The sequence below is a fragment of the Staurois parvus genome, unplaced genomic scaffold, assembly GCF_062004578.1.
Source record: "Staurois parvus isolate SC_StPar_1 unplaced genomic scaffold, SC_StPar_1.0 ptg000299l, whole genome shotgun sequence".
Lineage (NCBI taxonomy): Eukaryota > Metazoa > Chordata > Amphibia > Anura > Ranidae > Staurois > Staurois parvus.
This window is the reverse complement of record NW_028318095.1, coordinates 13,151,801-13,172,254: the sequence shown is the minus strand read 5'-3', so window position 1 is coordinate 13,172,254 and position 20,454 is coordinate 13,151,801. Positions and strand designations below refer to the sequence as shown.

General features: G+C 41.5%; 1 protein-coding gene across 2 annotated transcripts in view; it reads right to left on the bottom strand.

Moving 5' to 3' along the window:
• EPHA6 (EPH receptor A6) overlaps positions 1 to 20,454 on the bottom strand; it is a 1,004,780-nt gene that overhangs the window by 652,967 nt on the left and 331,359 nt on the right. The window lies entirely within an intron of this gene.

Genomic DNA, 20,454 nt, shown 5'->3' with positions numbered 1-20,454 from the left:
AAAAGCTCACCAAATAATCATGTCTCCTTATTACTAAGCAAGTCATGAAATGTTTTATGCAGAAAAATATGGTTGACAGGACATCCGGGCTCCTGCTCCAAGTCCAAGTCAAGAGCAACAAGAATTTTCTACTCCCCTCCTTCTCTATAGGTTGTTCCTCCTCTACGCTGCAGAATAGGACCAGAATATTGTTCCCATTGTGTAATATTGTAACCAAATGAGCTTTATTAAAGTGTCACTACCCTGCATTCACTATATCTGGTCTCCCACAGTACACAGAACATGGAAATGCAATTAATTTAGTAAATATAAACTGCTAACTACCTTTTCTCATCAACAGTATATAGCAGTCTTGTGACCTCTATAAGTGTCCGGCCGAGCACTGATTAATCTTGTAGGAGGAATTTTCATTCTCCTCCGACTGTCCTATGAGGCTACATAACCCCTGATCCTCTGTTCAGACAGTGCTGGTTGGCCCTAGGCTAATGGCTTGCACCCTCCAAAAAAAAACCTCTCTAGCAATACACACCAAACAGAGCATGTGCTGATTTGTCACTGCTGCTATGTACTATGGCAGATGGCTTTGGGACAGTAAAAGAAGGGGAGGATCAGAGAAGACAGGATCAAACAGCCTTTTTACAGAATGAAAAAGGATTAACCCCTCAGGTTCCATAGTGAGTATAACAAACATGCTTTACTGCATATACAGACTGATTTTACGGTTGTGGGTTTAGTAATACTTTAAAAAGTATTATACTCACATAGACAGTAAAAGCATTAGCTTTTTTCTATCAGGCATAAACTGGTAATTCAGGGTGTCTCCTGCATATGATGTAATTTCTGATCAATGCATTTCATCAGATGACTTCCCCAAGATGTGTTTTTTTAATATGCTGGGATGCGCTGATGTGCACTTTTTATTTGTGCGGCATTGATGTGCAGTTTTTTTATTCACAGCAGAAGCCAAAATATATTGTTTTCTTTCCCTTAATGTGCACTATAACTCATTGCACCATAGTGGGCTATGTGGAAAGGCTATGTTCCATTTTCACAAAACACACACCAACAAATCGCATGGGTGATGTATTGGAAACAATTGATTTTAGCCTCTCATTGCACTGGACCTGTGCTGAGCTATGCAACCCAATAGAACCAGTCTGAATGAACCCTAAAACAGTACTGCTCTCTCTTAAAGCAGAACTCTGAGTAAAAACTTCTTTACATGTCCTTGTTGCTAATTTGCTACCTTCACTGAATATGTCATCCATCTTCTGGTTCACAGTAGCTGTTCTGAAATAGCCTATTAATTTTCAAATCAAACCGTTCATTCTGTTTGGTTTCCTGTTTGTAAGACCTGTGGCTGCTATGCCTCCTATTCTCCCAGCCACTGGTCTGTAGTTCTTACTCCAGGAAGGAGTTATGTCATTCAGGCTCACTTGCAGCGGTGGGCAGACTGAGACTCTCAGACACATTCAACATGTACAGGCCTAGTGTGCGTGCCAACATTCACTGCAATTCCCTGTGGTTGATGGGAACTGTAGTTTCCTTTTACTGTAGGGTGAGAGGAGAGGATATGATGTAATCTCTGCTGTTACTCCTCCTCCTTGGCAAAGCAGATGCTGTTATTTTTTGAATTACAGAGATGAAGTCATGAAAATTATTTATTTATTTATTCCAGGTACTTATATAGCTCCGTCAATTTACGCAGCGCTTTACATATACATTGTACATTCACGTCAGTCCCTAACCCTCAAGGGGCGTACAATCTAAGGTAAAATTCAATTAGACTTTTCTCCTAAATAGTAAATTCCTTATGACTGTTCTTGTAGAGTATTGCTAAAAAGCCTGAACAAAGTAATAAGGACTATTTTTGCACATTTTAAAAACATCTTTTTACATAATTATAAAGCTGGCCAGTATAATGATGCACTGGGGTCCACTTTCTCTTCAGCCTTCTGCCAGAGATGGTGGTCCTGGATGATGATTGCCCTCTGTATCAATACATTGTAATTGCAGGATGCCATGCCCTGGAAGCAAGGCCATGACACCCTGCATTTACAATCTTTCTTCAGTTTTCTGGGTTAAGTGATGCAGGGGGTTTTCTGGGCTGAGAGGGAAGACGCATGAAAAAGAGATACTATGGGGGACAACACAGGACTGAAAGTGTTTTTTTCCTTTGTAATTTATTTAGCAGGCCCAGGGGGTGTTTAAATAATAGCCTGGTGTTCTGGGCTGTTACATCTACCAGTAATCAGAGTTCATGGATCTTTGAAGGTCAGATACCAACTGAGCACTTGCAATTCTAGTCACCTAAAAATGAGGAATGTAGGATGGTGGTCCTAAAACACTAAGGCTAGGTTCACAACTATGCAGGTTGCGTATGAGCCATTTCTGCATTGCGTTTTGCGTTTTTTTTTCACCTGCATTTTTGACATGTTTTTGCTGCGCTTTTGATGCATTTTGCCTTTTTTTTTAATTTTCTTGTTGCTAGACAGATTTAACACGCATAAAAATGCAGCAAAAACGCATCAAAAATGCATCAAAAATGCACTACATGCTTTTCTGCAGTGTTTCCATTGAAGTCTATAGAAACAAAAACACAACTTTTTGCGTTAAAAAAACTCCCTGACCCTTTCCAAAAAACGCACCGGGTGAAAACAGGATGTGAACATGTTCCATAGGAAATCATGTTAAATGGACTGTACTGCATTTCTGCAAAACGCAAAACACTGCGGAAAACGCTTAGGTGTGAATGTAGGGTAACAGCTGGACTTCCAACAAAGGATCAGGTCAATGTTTTCTATATAAAGAAATAACTCTAAAAATAGACATTTTGACAACTAAAATATCCACTTTACCTATGGCATCCATAAATATTGTGTAACAGCTGCAGATAGTATGATAAATATGGGGTTTGTTAGCAAATGTAATTAAGAGGAAAATGATGACAAATTTAGTAAGAACTACAGTATTATTTTCTGTAAATGGTGGTCTCCCAAATCTAATAAAGCATCTTTCCTGGAGAATTTGCTGTGCTTTTGTTAAGCTGAAATGTGTCAGACAAAGCAGCAGGGAAAGGCGCCCATGCGCCCAGATACTTCACATCATTATAATCAAGAGGAACAATAATGATGTATAGAGAGCAGAAGCCCATAACAAGGAAACCTCACCTGTAACTTGTTTAGAGCAGACAGAACAATCATGGTACATTTCTGATTTATTGCACCCTGAAATTGCTCTTTGCCTTATTAAATAAGCTAATATAATAGAATGCATGTGAGTATTCCAGCTCAGTCACTGAGTATGCGCTATGTAAGTAAATGGGCTGCTTAACGCTATGCTTTATGTAGATATGAAAAAAATATGCATTCTTTCTAATTTTTAGAGACTCTTTAATCACTGATTTTCTAATACTAGACTGAAGCAAAACAATGTACAAAAGTATGTTAGAAAATACTGTCATTAATGACAGGCATAAATTTAAAAGTCCATTTTTTGTATTTAACCTCCCTGGCGGTATGATTATTTCAGATTTTTGGTGCTGAAAGCGGTACCATTATTTTGCATGGAAATATGTAGATTTTTTATTGTAGACTGTAATATTTAGGAATAACTCACTGAAATCTGTCCGAACAAGAGTCTATTAAACATCCCGGGTATGATAAAATTTGAAACACAAAATCATAAATTATAATTTAATAAATAATCATCAAAAATAATATAATAATAATAAATTTAATTCAATAATATAATCAGACCAAAAACACTGAAATTTGAAATATAGCGCCAAGTTCGCTCATCACTGAGCAAAGTCGCAAAATTGTTTTCAGTGTCTGATGACGAATTTCTCCACGAATCATTATCACTCAATTCTGCAAGTGGTTCTGATTTACTATCGCTGTTCTCTAGCTGGTCTAAAACCGCTTTTGACCTAAAGGGGCGCTTTTTGGACGCCAAGGACTTTTCTAAGTTTCAAGGCAGAAAGAACAGTCAAAATGCAGACGGGACAGGACAAAGCACTAGGGAAATGTATGTGAAATTATTTGAAAGAGCAATGTTTTACTATGTAAAATTAGTTTTGAAAAAAAATGACATTTTTAAAAAAATTTCAAATTTCCTGCCGCCGGCGGCGCCCGTACGTCCCGACATCACAGGGACCGAAACACAGAAGCCGGATGCCGGCATCAGCCGGAGGAGATGGTCGGGGACGCTGCAGGGGACACATCGTGGGAGCGAAGGACAAGGTAAGCTCTGCAGGGACTCCCTATGCAGCGCCGCATGGTATTCCTGAGTGTAGCTCGGAGTTACTGCTTTTGGTACAGAAACTTTACCCCGAGCTACACTCCGCTAGGGAGGTTAATGTATCCTCTACATTAAGATATAAAAACACCCCAATAATTTTCCTACCCAACCACATCCCTGAACACTTACCTGACTCCTGTCACTGCTCCAGCACTGTTTCGGTTGGAGCACTGCCCCTCTCACTTCCTGGTTTTAGGATGCTGATCCATTTTTCTTCCACATTTGTGTTAAAAAAGCAGAAGAAAAACATGTGCTCATGTAATCCTATGGAACTCCTCATACTGATCCATTGAGGGTCTGCTGAGTTTAGTAGGATTCTGCTTGCTGCACTTTTGGTGCAGGTTTTCTGCGGTAAACAAACGCATCAAAAACACACCTCCCTATTGAAATGCATAGAAAATGCAGCAAAAATAGGACGAATGAGGGTGCGTTCTTGATGCAGTTCCTGAGTCACGTGTCCTGTTTAGAATGCATTGCAAATTCAGTAAAAATGTACCAAATACGAACATCTCCTAGATTGTAAGCTCGAAAGTGCAGGGCCCTCGATCCCCTCATGTTTTGCATTGTATTGTTATTGTTCTGTCACATGTTCTGTCCCCCTTTGTAATGTACAGCGCTGAGCAAACTATTGGCGCTTTATAAATACTGTATAATAATAATATAATAATGTGTCTTTAGCGTGTTTTTGCTACAGATCAGTGTGAAAATAGCCTTACAGCAGACATTGGAAGCCATAGGCTCAGTTAAACTCCTGCCGGGGGGGGCGTTCAGGAGTGCACGTGCACTTGCTGTGGAGGCACCCGGAGGAGGTGGGAGCAAACAATGTTGGTGGGATACTGCCAAAGAGGAGATAAGGGACCATGCTGTGCAATATCATTGCAGAGAGCAGGTAATTATAACCTCTTTTATTTGAAGAAAAACAAAAAACAGCCTTTAATGTACATTTACCTGTAGAGGTAGTACAAATGAACCTTGCAAACACTTTTGACATGGTTTATCATAGACAATAAAGATGGACTTATACTTGAATTTGTAAATACAGAAAACAAGCACATTCAGTAAACTGTGATCAGTGATGTATACTGCAACTGCTCTAAGACTGTAAGTGGTTCAGTTTGAAGACCATTACAATTTAACTTGTTTACAGGGAAATAGAGTTTGGTATTAAAAGAGCTGAAGTCAGCGCCCAACCAGGATCTAGAACCATTAGCATCTGGAGCCACAATGTCTGGGTACGATTCCCAAGGTGTTACTGAGGTTGCACCAATCTGAATGCACTGCTTCTACTGTTATAGTAAAGGGCAGTGAAGAGTTGATTGAAGAATTCAAAGAAAATAAGTAATAGTTAAGCATAGAGACGTTTATATAAGAGAGAGAGAAGAGGTCATCACCTGCAGGACACTAGCAAAATACTGGGGTCTCATGGAGTGAAGAAGGGTTATAGGGGGTACACTCAAGGGGGGCCTTGTCCAAAAGGTTTTCTAGTGTCCTAACACCTGAAGGTAGCAGCCTATAATCCAGGGTCTATAAACAGCCAGCCAGTGACTGAGAAATACTGCTTTTGTGTTTGTAGATAATGTAAAGCTTTGTAAAAAAAATAAAACCTTAAACCTGCACAGCCAACTGGTTGATTGGACAGCTACATGGCAAATAAAGTTTTAAAAAAGTTGCTAAAAATGTAAAGTTAAAGGGATGGGTGTATGTTTCTTGCAACTCCCCAGGTCAATTGTCTTCTGCTGCTCCCATCCTAGACAGTTGTCCTGCTATGGTTATGGGTAAATTGGGATCTTGGTAGGTCATAGACTGAAAGTAGCAATAAAGGCTCTACTTTTTACCCTAATGCATCTTAGGGAGTCTGCAAACCAATCTCCAGTAAATACTTTTGTCCCTCAATTGTACCTTTGGATACAAATATAAATACAATTCTGCTTTTTACTGCTGCTAGCTCCAGGTCCCAAACCGCTGCTTCCCAGCATCAATTCAAGACTGTACTGAAGACAGCGGAAGCTCAAGCTGCACTGTCAAGTTGGGAGGGTCAAGGGATCAGCTTTATGCTCTCTGGACTTAGGTAGGAGAACGAGGAGGTATACATAGTGGCAGCAGGGACCTGTGCGCAAAGGTGTCTCCAGTAAAACCTTGTAAGGGGAAGATGACACGTGAAAACCTGAACCACATGAGAGAGCATTCTTTGATTGGGAAAAGAAAGCAACCACAGCATTGGAAGGAAAGGCATACAGCAACAATGGTAGGTGCTGTAGTCTGCAGCACTCTATGCATTTTACTTGTGAGCATTTTATATCACTTTAATAACTGTATGCAGCTGCTCCTAAAGCAATCAAGAACCTTTCCTGTAATAAAAGTTTACTTATATGCTCCATTAAACTTATAAAGATTGCTTACAGCTGTGTGCTTTCCTGAAAACAATGATGCTCAAGGATATCTCCAGTGGCGGGCCATGTAACTGATATTGGAGCAATGATCACATGGTCTCTGTTTAAGGATTGAATTATTATTCAAAAAGAGCTGATGATTGGTCAGCTCTCCCTGAACTATTCTCCCCCAAGCACATTCAGCAGAGACCATGTAACTAATGCAGCAGCAGGAAAGGTAAGTGGATGTGAATATTCTTTGCTTGCCTAATAGAGCACCTATTCTTAGAATAGCTCTCAATTGTCTATAGAATATATGTCCACTGTCATGTGCTGTTGTATGTAAGTGATGGATAACAGGCCCATTTGAAAATTATATTTATTAAAAACAATTTCAATATTTAGAACATCAAACAATCAAGGTACATATATATTATGACAATGGATTGATATATAGTAAATATGGTGCCAGTTTCTGCATTTCTGAATGCTTAGTCTATAAAAATGTTAGTTGGATTACTTTTATTCACGTGATAAACCAAAACAGCATATGTTTAGATGGGTTTATAGGAATTTAAATTGGTTTCTGGGCACAGATTACACTCTGGAACAGTTTTTACTGACACAAAGACATAAGCATACACAACACAATTGGCTTTATGCAGATAAGGTATTAAAGTGTAAGTTCACCTATGTATCTCAAAGCACATACAAATCAAGAAAAATCCTTTCCATAATAATGTGCTGGTACATTTTAGATTTATTCTGTTTTTTTTTTCAATGTACCGTCTATATTTTTAAATAACATGGACCATTTAGGATGGGCTCCAGCAAACATCAGCTGCACACAGTTTTTAAAGTGATATTAAACCCTAACAAATAAAATGCATAACCTGTTACAATCTCCAGCCTTTATTGTCATTGCTGTGTGGCTTTCTTTCAAATTCTGTGGTTGCATTTCTTATCTCATTAGTAAATGCTCTCTCGTGTGGTTTAGGTTTTCAGTTGTCTCCTTCTCCTTAGAGGATTCCATTGGCACCACCTTTGCATGTGTGCTCGGCTGCTTGTACTGGTTACTAGAATTCCACTACCCTTGGGAACTACTTGTTTTAACTTGCTGCACTATGTTAACTCTTGAAGAGCTGCATTCATAACCTAATGTGTTTTAACTGACCTAAACTGGAAGGTCATGTGTACTGTGCTGGTTACCTTCATACACCCCTTTCAAAAACTTCAGACCAGGCAGGAATAACATTTCAAAGATTTTGCTACAAGAACTTCAATACAACAATGCTCAAAAGCAATAAACAATCCTTTCCCTAACTAAACCTAACCGTAACTGTGACTGCCCCAGCATACCTGCACAGGTTGCAAGTCCATTAACGGCAGAGTGCATTATGGCAGTATCCAAAACACTAGTGTCCCAGTCATTTGGCATCTTCTTCCCAAGGCTTGGCAAAGGTTTTCAACCCTCTCAGATTAAGTGCGGCTACACTCCCGGGATCTGAACCCCCATTCCTTTTATATAGTAGAGGACAAGTGAGTAGGACCCAAAAAGCCTGCAGATTCAGAGCGGGAACAGTGGCAAAAGGCTAACTACTTCACAGTAGGCAACCTGTCTACATGCTGCAAGAGAAAGGAGCCATTGTGAAACAGGAGACCTGGGGCAGTGGCCATGGCACCAGTTTAAACTGGAACATAAACAAGGAATAAAAGATAAGGAAGCTCCATACTCAGTAAGTGATTAAATCAGCTGCTGAAAGTGCTTGAAAATCTGAGGGTTTAATAACACTGTAGCTGTGACTTCTTGAAAAAAAGAAAAAAAAACTAAAATGCAAGCACAGGAATACTAAAAGAGGACATAAATGGGCTGATTCATTAAAAAGATCATTTAAATAGGCTTGGTGGTTTAGCGCCAATTATCCCTTGAGTCCCCAATCATTGATGAATAGTATCATGAAAAAGAAAACAAATGGAAAAAAGAAAAAGGCGCAAAAGTGGAGTTACTGCCAATAACAAACAATCAAGTTTTATTTGTCAAACTACAAAAAAGTATAAACAATAATTATGATTAGGTTATATATGCAACAACTTCACTTTTGTTCTCATTTTCTTTTCTTCTGTTAAAATAAAGCAGCCTCAAAGGAGCAAATAAAGGTGATTAGCTGTACAGAGAAGTGAATTCAAAATCTAAAATATAAAGTATGAGCACCATAAGAAATGGAAATAAACGTTGTCCATAAGAGCAAGGAAAAGTAGCTCTACAGTGTCACATGAAGTCAAGATTTTGCAAGGTAGCCATCGTGTATAGTGGTCCATTGTCTCTGTTACTTGGATTAAAGTTATTCATGGATCATTGTTTTGAAGCCCCCAAACCAGGGCTATTATAAAAACCCTAACTTCAGCTCTGAAATTGAACTCTGGCAGGTCTCCTATGACCCTATTGCCTTTTACTTTTGGTCAGTGACAATTAAAGTCAAACTTCACCCTAAATGGGAAGTTCTGCTTCAAACACCCCCGCCTTCCCCTACAATATTGGAGGTTATTTTGTATTTTTTTTGGGAAGGGGGGAAGTGGGTACCTAGTTTTGGCAGGTACCCGCACCCTCTTCCAATGGTATCACCTAGGCAATTCCACCAGAGGTTGTCTCCCCTCCTTTTTCTGCATGCAACCTCTTGGGACACGTCACAGGTTGCAAAAGGCTGCTGGACCACTCACAAAGCAGTGGGAGGCTGGCTGTGAAGCCACAAGGAGCCACAGCCGACTTCCCACACTAGACATGCCAGCGTCGGGGACCTGAAGACTGGTGAAGAACCGGCATGGATGAGGATTGCACTGGATCCCTGGACTGGAATATGTCCTTATATTAAAAGTCAGCAACTACATGATTTGTAGCTGCTTTTTTTTCTCTACAGACTGAAGAACCGGTTTAAAGAAGTTCTATTGTCACAGCAAACACTGTCATTCTATAGCAGGGGTTTCCAAACTTTCTAAACAAAGAGCCAGTTTACTAAATTTCATACTTTAGGGGGCTGGCATGTGGCCAGAGGAGGGTAAGAATATAAAATTGCATAACACCTCCACCTCCGCAACATCTCCAAGATACGTATGTTCCTCACCCCAGACACCACTAAACAACTCGTACACTCCCTTATTATCTCACGCCTGGACTACTGCAACTCCCTTCTCACCGGCCTACCCCAACACAGGCTATCCCCGCTCCAGTCTATCCTGAACTCAGTGGCTAGACTCATCCACCTCACCAACCACTCCACTTCTGCCACCCCCCTCTGCCAATCCCTTCACTGGCTCCCGATTGCCCAACGCATTAAATTCAGACTACTAAGTCTGACATACAAAGCCATTCATAACGCTGCCCCAAACTACCTCACTGACCTGATATCCAAATACCACCCTACTCGTACTCTTCGCTCCTCACAAGACCTCCTACTCTCTAGCTCCCTGGTCTCCTCCTCCCACGCCCAACTGCAGGACTTCTCCAGGACGTCCCCCATCCTCTGGAACTCCGTACCCAAATCCATCAGACTGTCACCTACCCTCCTCACCTTCAGGCACACCCTGAAAACCCAGCTCTTCAGGGAAACCTACCCCACCCTCACCTAACAGCTATTCTCCTCCACTCCTCCTACTTTCCATCCCCCACAGCCACTTCCTCCTGTACTTCTACCCCCTCCCTCCTAGATTGTAAGCCCGAAAGAGCAGGGCCCTCGAACCCCTCGTGTATTGTATTGTTACTGTATTGTCTCATGTACTGTCCCCCCACTTTAATGTACAGTGCTGAGCAAACCTTTTGGCGCTATATAAACACTGTATAATAATAGTAATAATAACACCTGTGGTCAGTATCAGTGGCAAGGACAGTGCCTCACCATTGTCAGTGGAAGAAATAGTGCTCCCTTTTTGGTGTCAGCTGCAGGAATACAACCTCATCGCTGGTGTCAGTGGGAGGAATATAGACCCAAAGTTGGTGTCATTGGAGGAAATAGAGCACTTTCATTGGTGTCAGTGGAAGGAATAGTGCCCCATTGGTCGTGTTAGTGGGAGGATAGGTTAATGTCATATGCCCCTCACACACATCTGTGGATATGAACTCTTCAGTAACAGGTGCTGCAGTGATTATCAGTTGGAAACTGGACTCATCACAGGTCAATGCACATATTTGGCAGCACAACAGAGATCATTAGATGTCAATCAAAACTTTTCTTGCAGAAAGATCACATCACAAAGGACCAAGTGCAACATTTCGGAGCCACGCAGGACCCCTTTCATCTGGCATGTCAGGAGGGATAAAGCCACATCATTGGTGTAATTGGGAAGAATAAAGCTCCATCGTTGGTGTCAGTGGGAGGAATAAAGCCCCATCAATGGTGTCAGTGGAAGAAATAGTGCTCTGTTGTTGGTGTCAGAGAAAGGTTTAGTGCCTCATCATTGGTGTCAGTGGAAAAAATGGTACCGCATCATTGGTGTAGGAAAAATAATGTCCCAAGGGCTGGCTAAAGTCAAGCAAAGAGCTGCATCTAGCCCATGGGCAGCAGTTTGGGGACCACTGTTCTACAGCAGCAGCATTGTAAAGGCAATATAAGCAACAGTTATTATGGACGATCCAATATAAGCTTACTTGAAATATCTCCTTTCATGTTGTGACTGCTGACTGTTAAATAGTTAAATAGATTAAATAGTTCACCTTTCTACAAAAAATACATGCAAATTTGTAAGAAAAGTGCATTTAATATTTCTTGTAGTAGGAGTCTGTAAAGTATTGCACCAGAGATCAGCAGATGCAGGTCTCCTACAGACCTGTCAGTCTATCTAATGCTTGTACATCCGCTACAAGCAAGCCAACACTTCTGACAGGAAGACTCAATAAACTACCACGGTGCTCACAGCCGACAGCTGCTAAGGCTGTAGGGACTTGTAGTTCATTCATTCACAGAACACTGTGAATGAATGATGCGGCTGTGTTGGTGGAGCCCTGCATGGGGAACTTCTCCTCGTACTGCTGTCATGGTGGGGGGTGGGGATAGGGTGGCAGCTGCAGGATCGGGAACATGTTACATGTTTCACCCTAAAAATGGTTGGAACATGTAACATGTTCCCAAAGGTGAACTTATCCTTTAAGTTAGTCGAGATTAATAGGAGTAGGCAGGAAATGTGGAAATTAATGTATGATTTTATGTTATGACAATTTAAAGGACCAATAGTGAGGTCCAAAAGAGGGCAGGCCAGAGCTCCAACTTCAAACTGAATTGTACCGGGTTTTGGGAGACACATCCATCACATTATTAAGTTAATAAAAATACAAATCTTAAAACCTTTAGCATAGACAACTTTCTAAAACAAAGCTGGGAAGTGATAATTAGAAACACAAAGTTATCTTCCTGCCCACCCCATTCCTGTCCAGCGGGGTCCCCTGACACATATCAGGGGAGGAGCTTAGCGGACGGTAAGTGAGCGGTACAAACTGACCAACAATGTCTCTGACTCCGGAGAGTGGCGCCCCCCCCACCAGACCGCGGGACACCCCCGGACTGCCAGACCCCCACTGGGCCATGGGACCTCACTGGACCTTCGTACCCCACTGGACTACGGGACTCCACTGGACCGCAGGACCCCGAGTGTCGGCCATGGGTATTATGATTAAGTCTTGATGGTGAGGAGGTCGGAAGGAGAATGATAAATATTTTTATCTGATGAATGGTGATCTGGGTCTGTGATATTGAGGATGAATATTCCACTGTCGGTCCTTTAATAATCATTCAGCACCAAGGAGGTTTCTTTTCCACTGCTGGTTACGCAAGTATCTGGTATGTGTTCAATATGATGGGGTGTTAATCACTGCAGGATCACAATGATGGTGTATTGAACTGTCTTAGAGGAATATTACATCGATGAAGTGAACTGAACTTTATTCACATTTTTACCCTTTGGTGGAAGTCTTACTTTCCTTTCCATTCTCCATGCGATATCTGTGTACATATGATTCTAATGTTTTAGGGTAATTTGAGTATAACTGAGCGTTGTTTATGAGAATGGTTTAAACTACTCATCTATTTGCATATTTATTATTATTTAAATCTGCTGATGTGTTATAGTATATATGATTTTATCAATTCAGTTTTGTTTTTTTTGGTTTATCTTTCACCATTATTTAAGTGCGGGGATATAAGTTGATTTTTCAGCTTATATATACTTCATGGATAAAGATTCCCTCCAGTTACAAAACAGACACACTGTGGGGAGAAGAAAGAGGCCAAAATCTTGCACCCTCTACAATGCTGACCCTGGCTGCTAGTTGTACACATAGCAGGTCATAGAAGTCTTGTGAGAGAAGCATTGCATGTAGAGAAAATTCTCAGGATCGGGATCAGCTAAAATTGCCGACAGACTATAGCTTACCAGTCTTTGCTATTTCTAACATATCAATAAAACACACATTGCAGACTGCAATATTTGCTAAAGCACAGGACCTATAAAATGAAAAGATAGCATTGCTGATTTTGTATGTCCCATGATAGCTACGCAAAAGAAATCAAAACAGTATTTTCAATAAAAATACACTAAAATCATTATTAGGACAGCCAGACAAAGCATAAACTCCAAACTTCATACTAAATATAAATGATTAAACCTGATGAGTTCATAAATAAATAGCATACATAGTTGTAAAATTGTGTTTTGCAAAACAATGAAGATATGCAAAAGCATACATAAACAGTGGCTTGCTGTGTATAGGACATTTTCTCCAGCAATGATTGATATGGTAAAATCTGTCCATCACCGCCAGTAGCACCAAGGCCTTCCAGATGTGACTGTTTAATTCAATATGAGTGATTAAAGAGATTCTGTCACTGAATACATCCATCATCTCTTCCTAGGGGTAAGCCTGATCATCACCCAAATATTACATTGGGCTTTTGGATTGAGGCAGAACTGAGCTGCTCATGGCCAGCCTTGTACAACAAACCATTATTTCACCTATCTGGTCTGATGTAGAGTACAGTAAAAAAAATTTAGATTTTCCTAGCACATGATTGAGTATTCTTTGCAAAGTGAATTTTCACTTCATTTCACCTCATTCACAAAGTGAGAACTCACTTTGCCTAGTGAAAATTCATTTTGAAAATGACCATGCTGTACTTTTTTAGTAAATCATCTTTAGCAATGCACTCTACTTGTGTCTGGAGCACTCAGATGCAAAAAAGGATGTAAGAAAATTAATACAGCATTGGCTAGAAGAAAAGAAGATGGCAATTGTTTAAAGCTGAACTTCAGTTAGAGATATTTTTGTATATTTATGTTGGTCCAGAGTGGATTTTAATTTTACCCGACCATTCTGCCAGTACATGGCAGTGCTACTTACATTTCATGATCCAACATTGCTTCTGCCCCTAGGGCACACGGCCAAACTCACTTTGGGGTTTTAACTGAAGTGTTGCAGCAGAGCCCAGAGCCCAGAGCTGCACCCTTCTCACCTATCAGAGTGGCTTCATCCTTTTGTCTAGCCTATTTTAACTTGTTGTAGCTGCCCACTCCTTGCCCAAGCAATGCTTTTATAAGCTAACTGTTAAACCCCAGATAAGCTTTCCTTCTATACAACAGGCAGCTTTCCATGGTTCCTACACAGGGGTGGACTGACCATTTGGAAACTCGGGCACTGCCCGAGGGCCCAGGGTCAGTAGGGGGCCCCATGAGATGCCCCTGGTACCTTTTTCATAGGCTTTTTTGAGTTTGGTCAAGGACACAGGGGCCCCATGATCCCCTATTGCCCGGGGGCCCCATGAGTTGTTAGACCGCCCCTGTTCCTACATACTGACTTCTGGCTAATTACTGGATATCCATGTCCACTGCCTGCCCTGACCTCTAGTTTGTTTCTTATCATACATATTTGTAGCCTTCCCTGACCTCTGGCTTATTCCTGGTTATCTGTGTCTGCTGTTTTTCCTGACTTCTGGTTTTTATCCTAGTTATCTTTCATCACTGTATGTCCCATCCTCTAGAATGTATCCTGGTTATCCTGATTATCCTTGTCCACAACCAGCCCTGACCTCTAGACTGTTCCTGTTGTCCTCCAACTCATGGTACATGGTGCTTAGAACTGAGCTGAGACCTGGGTTAGCATGCAGCCATGTCCAAACCTCCTTGAGGGATCCCTAATGAACACATCTGTCTCTTAGACTCTGCACCATGTGGAATAACTGCTGTAACCTGGTGTCACATGGAACAATCCTTGTACTCCTGCGAGTGCCAATTCCAATCCCAGGTCTCCTCTTTTTCAGTGTGATCCTGATCCAGTTTCCAGGACCTCCCTCCTGCCAGTGTGTTCCAGCATGGTTTCTACTCCACAGATCCAGCTCCAACATCTAACCTGTTCTGTACTCTGAACTACCTTAGATTGGCTTTTGGCCTACAATTCTTGGATATGCCTACCTTTTCTCATTGGCTATCCCTTAAAGTGCAGCTAGAGGGTACCATCAGTGCAGTCGGCACTTTGACAGTAATATACTTTATGTCCTAGGATACTGTATATATTAAGAAGCAATGCTGTCACTCTTGGATAGGATTACAGTACACCTTTTTCAAAAGAAAGGGCGGAGATGTTTTGTAGTCCACATAGATAACTGGAAACAATATAACTGATAAGAGTACAGCACCGGCAGAAAACACAAAATGTTATCAGCTAACAAAACTTCTGGCAGGATCAACAGGTAATTTGTTTTTTTGCAGGTATCGTACACTTTCATTGAAGCTCTCAACTGACCCCTTGATTACTCTACTCATATTCTTTTTACCTAATAAACTAGATTGTATTTTAGGTTTATTGGTCTTTAACTCAGGAAATGCATTACATATTAGGGGAACAAGATTGATTTAATATCCAGTGAAATTATTTCAAAATTACAGAAGAAGAAAGAGGAGCCATTAATAAACTTTCAGAAGAGATTTAAATGACTCATGGCTGATTGCTCTGCAATCTATTACAGGCGTGTTCAGCGCTGAAACAAATAATAGGAATCAATAAACACATGGCTTAAAAATTCACAGCGCCAAAAAAGCAAGCTATAGATGAAATGATGAGAAAAAAAGAAAATGAATGGGCACATTAACTAAGCTTAAAAATGAAAAAGGTAAACGTGCTGGAATGTGAAAATAAAATAGTTTTGAAATGTTACATTTGCGGTATTTTGCATACTAACTAGCTCTAGAGCATTTTATAGACCAAAATGGTTATTCACTGGAAAAATACTCCTTGGATTTAGGAACCATGGCATATTTAAGGGGGAGTCTGTGCTTCCCCACTTTTCTGGTGGTATTTAAAGGTGAACTCAAAAACCTCTCTTTTTTTCTATGTTTTTGGATAGCATGAGAAAGGTTGGGCCCGTTTACAATTTTGAGGTGTATTAACTATTGTGCATTCTAGTGCACTACAACACAGGTGATTTTTCCTTTAAGGGCCAATTTACATTTTTAAGGTACATTAACACTATAAGATGCTCCTTGGGTTTAGTAGCCCATAATACATGTAGCCTTATGGGATCCATGTTACATTTAAGGGGAGGGATTTTCTGGTGGTATTTAAAGGTGAACTTGAAAACCTTTTTTTTTAATTTTTGGATAAAGTGGGGAAGGCTGAGGGCCCACATACAATGCTGCATTCTGATAACTGTTGTATGATGCGATGTACTGTTACACAGGTGAGTTGCCCTTGTTCGGCCCATATACATTCTTGAGGAACATTAACACATGTGAGTTAACGCGTGTTATGTCGACCGTTAATATGGGTTGCATTAAGGTAGCTCATTTCAATGAATGGGCTGCTAATGCGAGAAATGCAACCCGATGCTTTTTTGCAGCATGCTGCAATACAAATGCATTTTCTTAAAATGCTGAGGTGCTGTTAACCTCAAGGCAGCAACACATGGAACATGTGCTGATGTGCTTTACTGCAATGCAGAAATGTAAATAGGCCCTTACACCTCTGTGTCGTTTTCTGTCTCAGTTGGGAAATTAATCCTCACTTTCTTTCCTGGTGACCACAACAAAAAAATAGGGCAAATCTCTCCCATTGGTACACAGACAGCAATAAGCTGAATTTGAAATACAAAAATTAGTGCAAAGCTAAACATAAAAAAACTAAAATGTAATTTGTTTCAACTGAGTTTTCTGTATGTATTTTCGTTGTAGATCAAACTCCTTGTTTTGCCCAATAATTCTGAGCACAAATAGCTTAACCTTGCTTGGGTGGGTCTATGTTTTGCCTGAAATTCTTTGCTCATGCTATTTAAAAAATAGCTACTTCTAAAACATTAAAATATTTAGAACCAATAAATAGTATCTTTGATATGTGGGTAGATGCACAGTGGTGTGGTGACAGAGAAGACACAGAGTCTGGTTGCAATAAAATGTAGAAGTTGTATTGATGAAAATGCAAAGCTACAAACACCATAGGTGGAAGAGCACTCAGAGTTCAGTTCAATAGCAGAGAAGGTGTGCCTACAGCGTCTGCTACAGAGAGCGGAGTGCGGCCTGGCTGGTCTAGTCCCAAAGAGGAGGCTTTCTAGAAGGATGGTAAGTTCCTAGTACGTCCCTTCTCATCAGGAACCCTTCTCATCAGGAACCTTGGTTCTCTCTCCCTACTCTATCCATTTTGCAAAAAATGCACCAAAACCTGGGGTCAGGGATTTAAAAAAGGCTCTGCTGACCCAAGATGGCTACCAGGGTTCACCAACTGGAACGCTTCTTCCAAGACCCAAGAAACCAAAAGGAAACCTTGTTTCATTTGACTTCCTCTCCAGCTGTGGTCCTACTTGAGTTGAGCGCCACCTATAGTGGAGAAAACAGACTGCACCTGCCTACAGATTTTTTCCGTGTGCTTTTGATGGCATTTATCAAAGGTCCCAGAAATACTGTATAGCCATTGCTTGATTTACATTTAACCTTTCTGCAGTCTGCACTGTGCAATTTCATGTCTGCAGAGCAAGACTGAGAACAAAGCATAAAAGATTAATTTTGCTTTTTACATTATACTGTTATACGGGGAGGGAAATGGGCATGGCTTAGCTAAACCTTTGCAGGTACAGCTTTCTTCCACCCATTGGCCCAGAATAGAAATGTTCATTTATGGCCCCTTGCATTGAAGCCAGTAAAGCTATTTATGGGAGCAGATGCCTTCTTTGTTATTCTCAGTCCTGCTCTACAGATCCAGGTCTCTACACTGTACAGTGCAAACTGAAGACATGTCTAATGAAAACAAAGCAATGTTTACAGTGGCCTGGGTTGTGAAGGCACCTTTTAAAGCACTGTAAAAGAAAAAGCGGAGGTAAGAGATTATATTTGCACAGTTGGTTGGAGTCCTTGGATATGTTAAAAAGGCAGATGAGTTTTAAAAGTACACTTATCCTTTAACAATGTTTTCATATTTTATGCGCCCTCATTATGTGTTTCCTATCTAATTCCAGAAAACAATTTTGCGGAGACACTACTAATTGCAGTATATAATGTTTTCCAATAAACTTAAGAAAGCTCAATAAAGGAAACTAGTGAGCAGTAAAATCATATTCTCCAAACACCTCTTGACTTCAATAATAATGAACACCTTTACACAGAATCAATAATTAGAGCTTTTAATGAAAAGTGAACAATGGCTTGCTTTTCATGCTATAAAAACAATGATTCTGCAACATCTGCATTCTAGAACTTTAGGGAACAATATACAACCTGTTCCTCTTCCTGTGTGCATTCATCATCCTGAAAATATGACAGGGTATGGTTCTGCTGAGCTCCACAGGACCAAACCATGCGTTATATTATGCAAATAGGCCTACAGTTCTAAAGCTGGCTCAGGTCGTATTACTTTTGTTTTTGGTCTACTTGAGAAAAAAAAAGTTCTGTGAACCGATACAAATTTTATTATGCTGTGTTCAAAAACTTTAGCAACTAATTGTCTTTAAAATTTGAAAGTAGACAGCACATATATGCACAACAAAACACATATTCCAGTATATCTTATTTAATAAAAAGTTACCGGTATGTTGCACGTTTTATGATTTAAAGGGGATATCAATTTTCTGTAAACATAATAGTGTGAGGTCCAGGCCATTTTCCTTTATTATTACAGTGTTGTCCGGTTGCTTCCAGCTGCAAAAATGTCTTCTAAATCTGATGCTTCTGAGAGTGTTGGATGCTCACATCCCTTGTGCTTTTTCCACTGGTCCCTATAAATTCCAGCATACAGTAGTGACACATTGCCCAGTGGAAAGAACCAAGTTTCCTTCCCCCCTGAAGAGTGCTGAACAATGAAGATCTTTCAGTAGGCTTCTCTCTTCACCACAGTAGCCAGCAGTGGGACAGATAACACTTTTTTCAAGAGCTGTTTTGGTTATTTCACGTAATCTTTATGTTTTTTGGTGCGCTGAATCCGAAAATGACCTCCATTTTGTCATAGGACATCACGTTTCTTGACAATTTAGGTAACTATGTTAAATAAGGCAATACCTCAAAATAAATGGAAATAGACTTATAAAATTAAAGTTTTATTACAATTTTTTCATGAAAATCCTTTTTTGAACTGAAATGAGCTCACCTACACACACTACACACAGCCTGATCAGGAAGTGTTCATTGTCTGGTGGAAGATAATTTGAGAAGGCTGGAGTGTGGAGTCTGGGAGGGGGCTCAGGGAGGGACCCACCTGCAGGCAGGATCTTGGAAGGAGGATCTCTTAGCCTCAACCATCTCCTGAGAGAGGGCAGCCTGGGAAGCAGGGAAGGAGCCAGCCCAGCATAAGCCCTGAAGGCAGCCACCAACTCACAAGCTTACAGGACAGGACTGAGTGAGTATTCCTGCACCCCCTGGGCCAGTTAAGGGGAAAGGGCAGTCAGGTGGCTGTCAAGGTCCGCCGCGGCTCCGTCCCCGGCGCATGCGCAATAGCGGCGGCTCACGCTGGGACACAGGCACCAGATCCCGGCGGGCCGCGGCTGACAGGAGGCCGCGCATGCGCAGTAGGAGCCGAGGGCGCGCCTCGGACGACCAATGACAGCCCGGGGGCGCGTCCTGGGCGGCCAATGGCAGTGCAGGGCGCGATATTTAAAGATGCCCTGCACTGTCACAAATCGCCGCAAGGTCTGATCTGATACCTGTGTTTCCTGTGATTGTGACCCGGATTGTTTGACGTTCTGCCTGCTCCTGCCCTGACCCGGATTATCTGACTACGCTGCCTTCCCCTGTGATTGACCCGGATTGTCCCTGACTACGCTGCCTTCTCCTGTCCCGACCCCCGGCTTGTTTGACCATTCTGCGGACTGACCCCGGTAACTGACCCAGCGTACGACCTGACCACTCTCTGCCTACTGTCTCAGTACCACGCCATTTCCCACGGTGACAACCGCCGGTTTATCCTGCCAGGTCCTGCCGGCCTCCTCACATCTGACTCTACTCTGTCCTACTTCTATCCACGGAGGCTCCCTCTGCCACGGGTGGTATTGCTCGGAGGTCGTGACCTGGTCCTGGTTCTGCTCCAAGTCCATCCCCACCATCAGGGGCCCTGGTGAAAACGCAGACCGGGACTTAGACCCCACGCTCCGGGTGATTCCGTCTAGTGGGCTGCCAGAGGTGCCACCTGGCGGATCCGTAACAGTGGCAAACCCAACTATCTCCTCATCTGGGGCTGCTCTACTATAGTGGCAATTTCTGGGTTCCCTTGCTCAGGAATTCCCTCAGGCATCTGGGTGAAGAGGAGGATTTATCTGGGGTCTGAGGATGTACA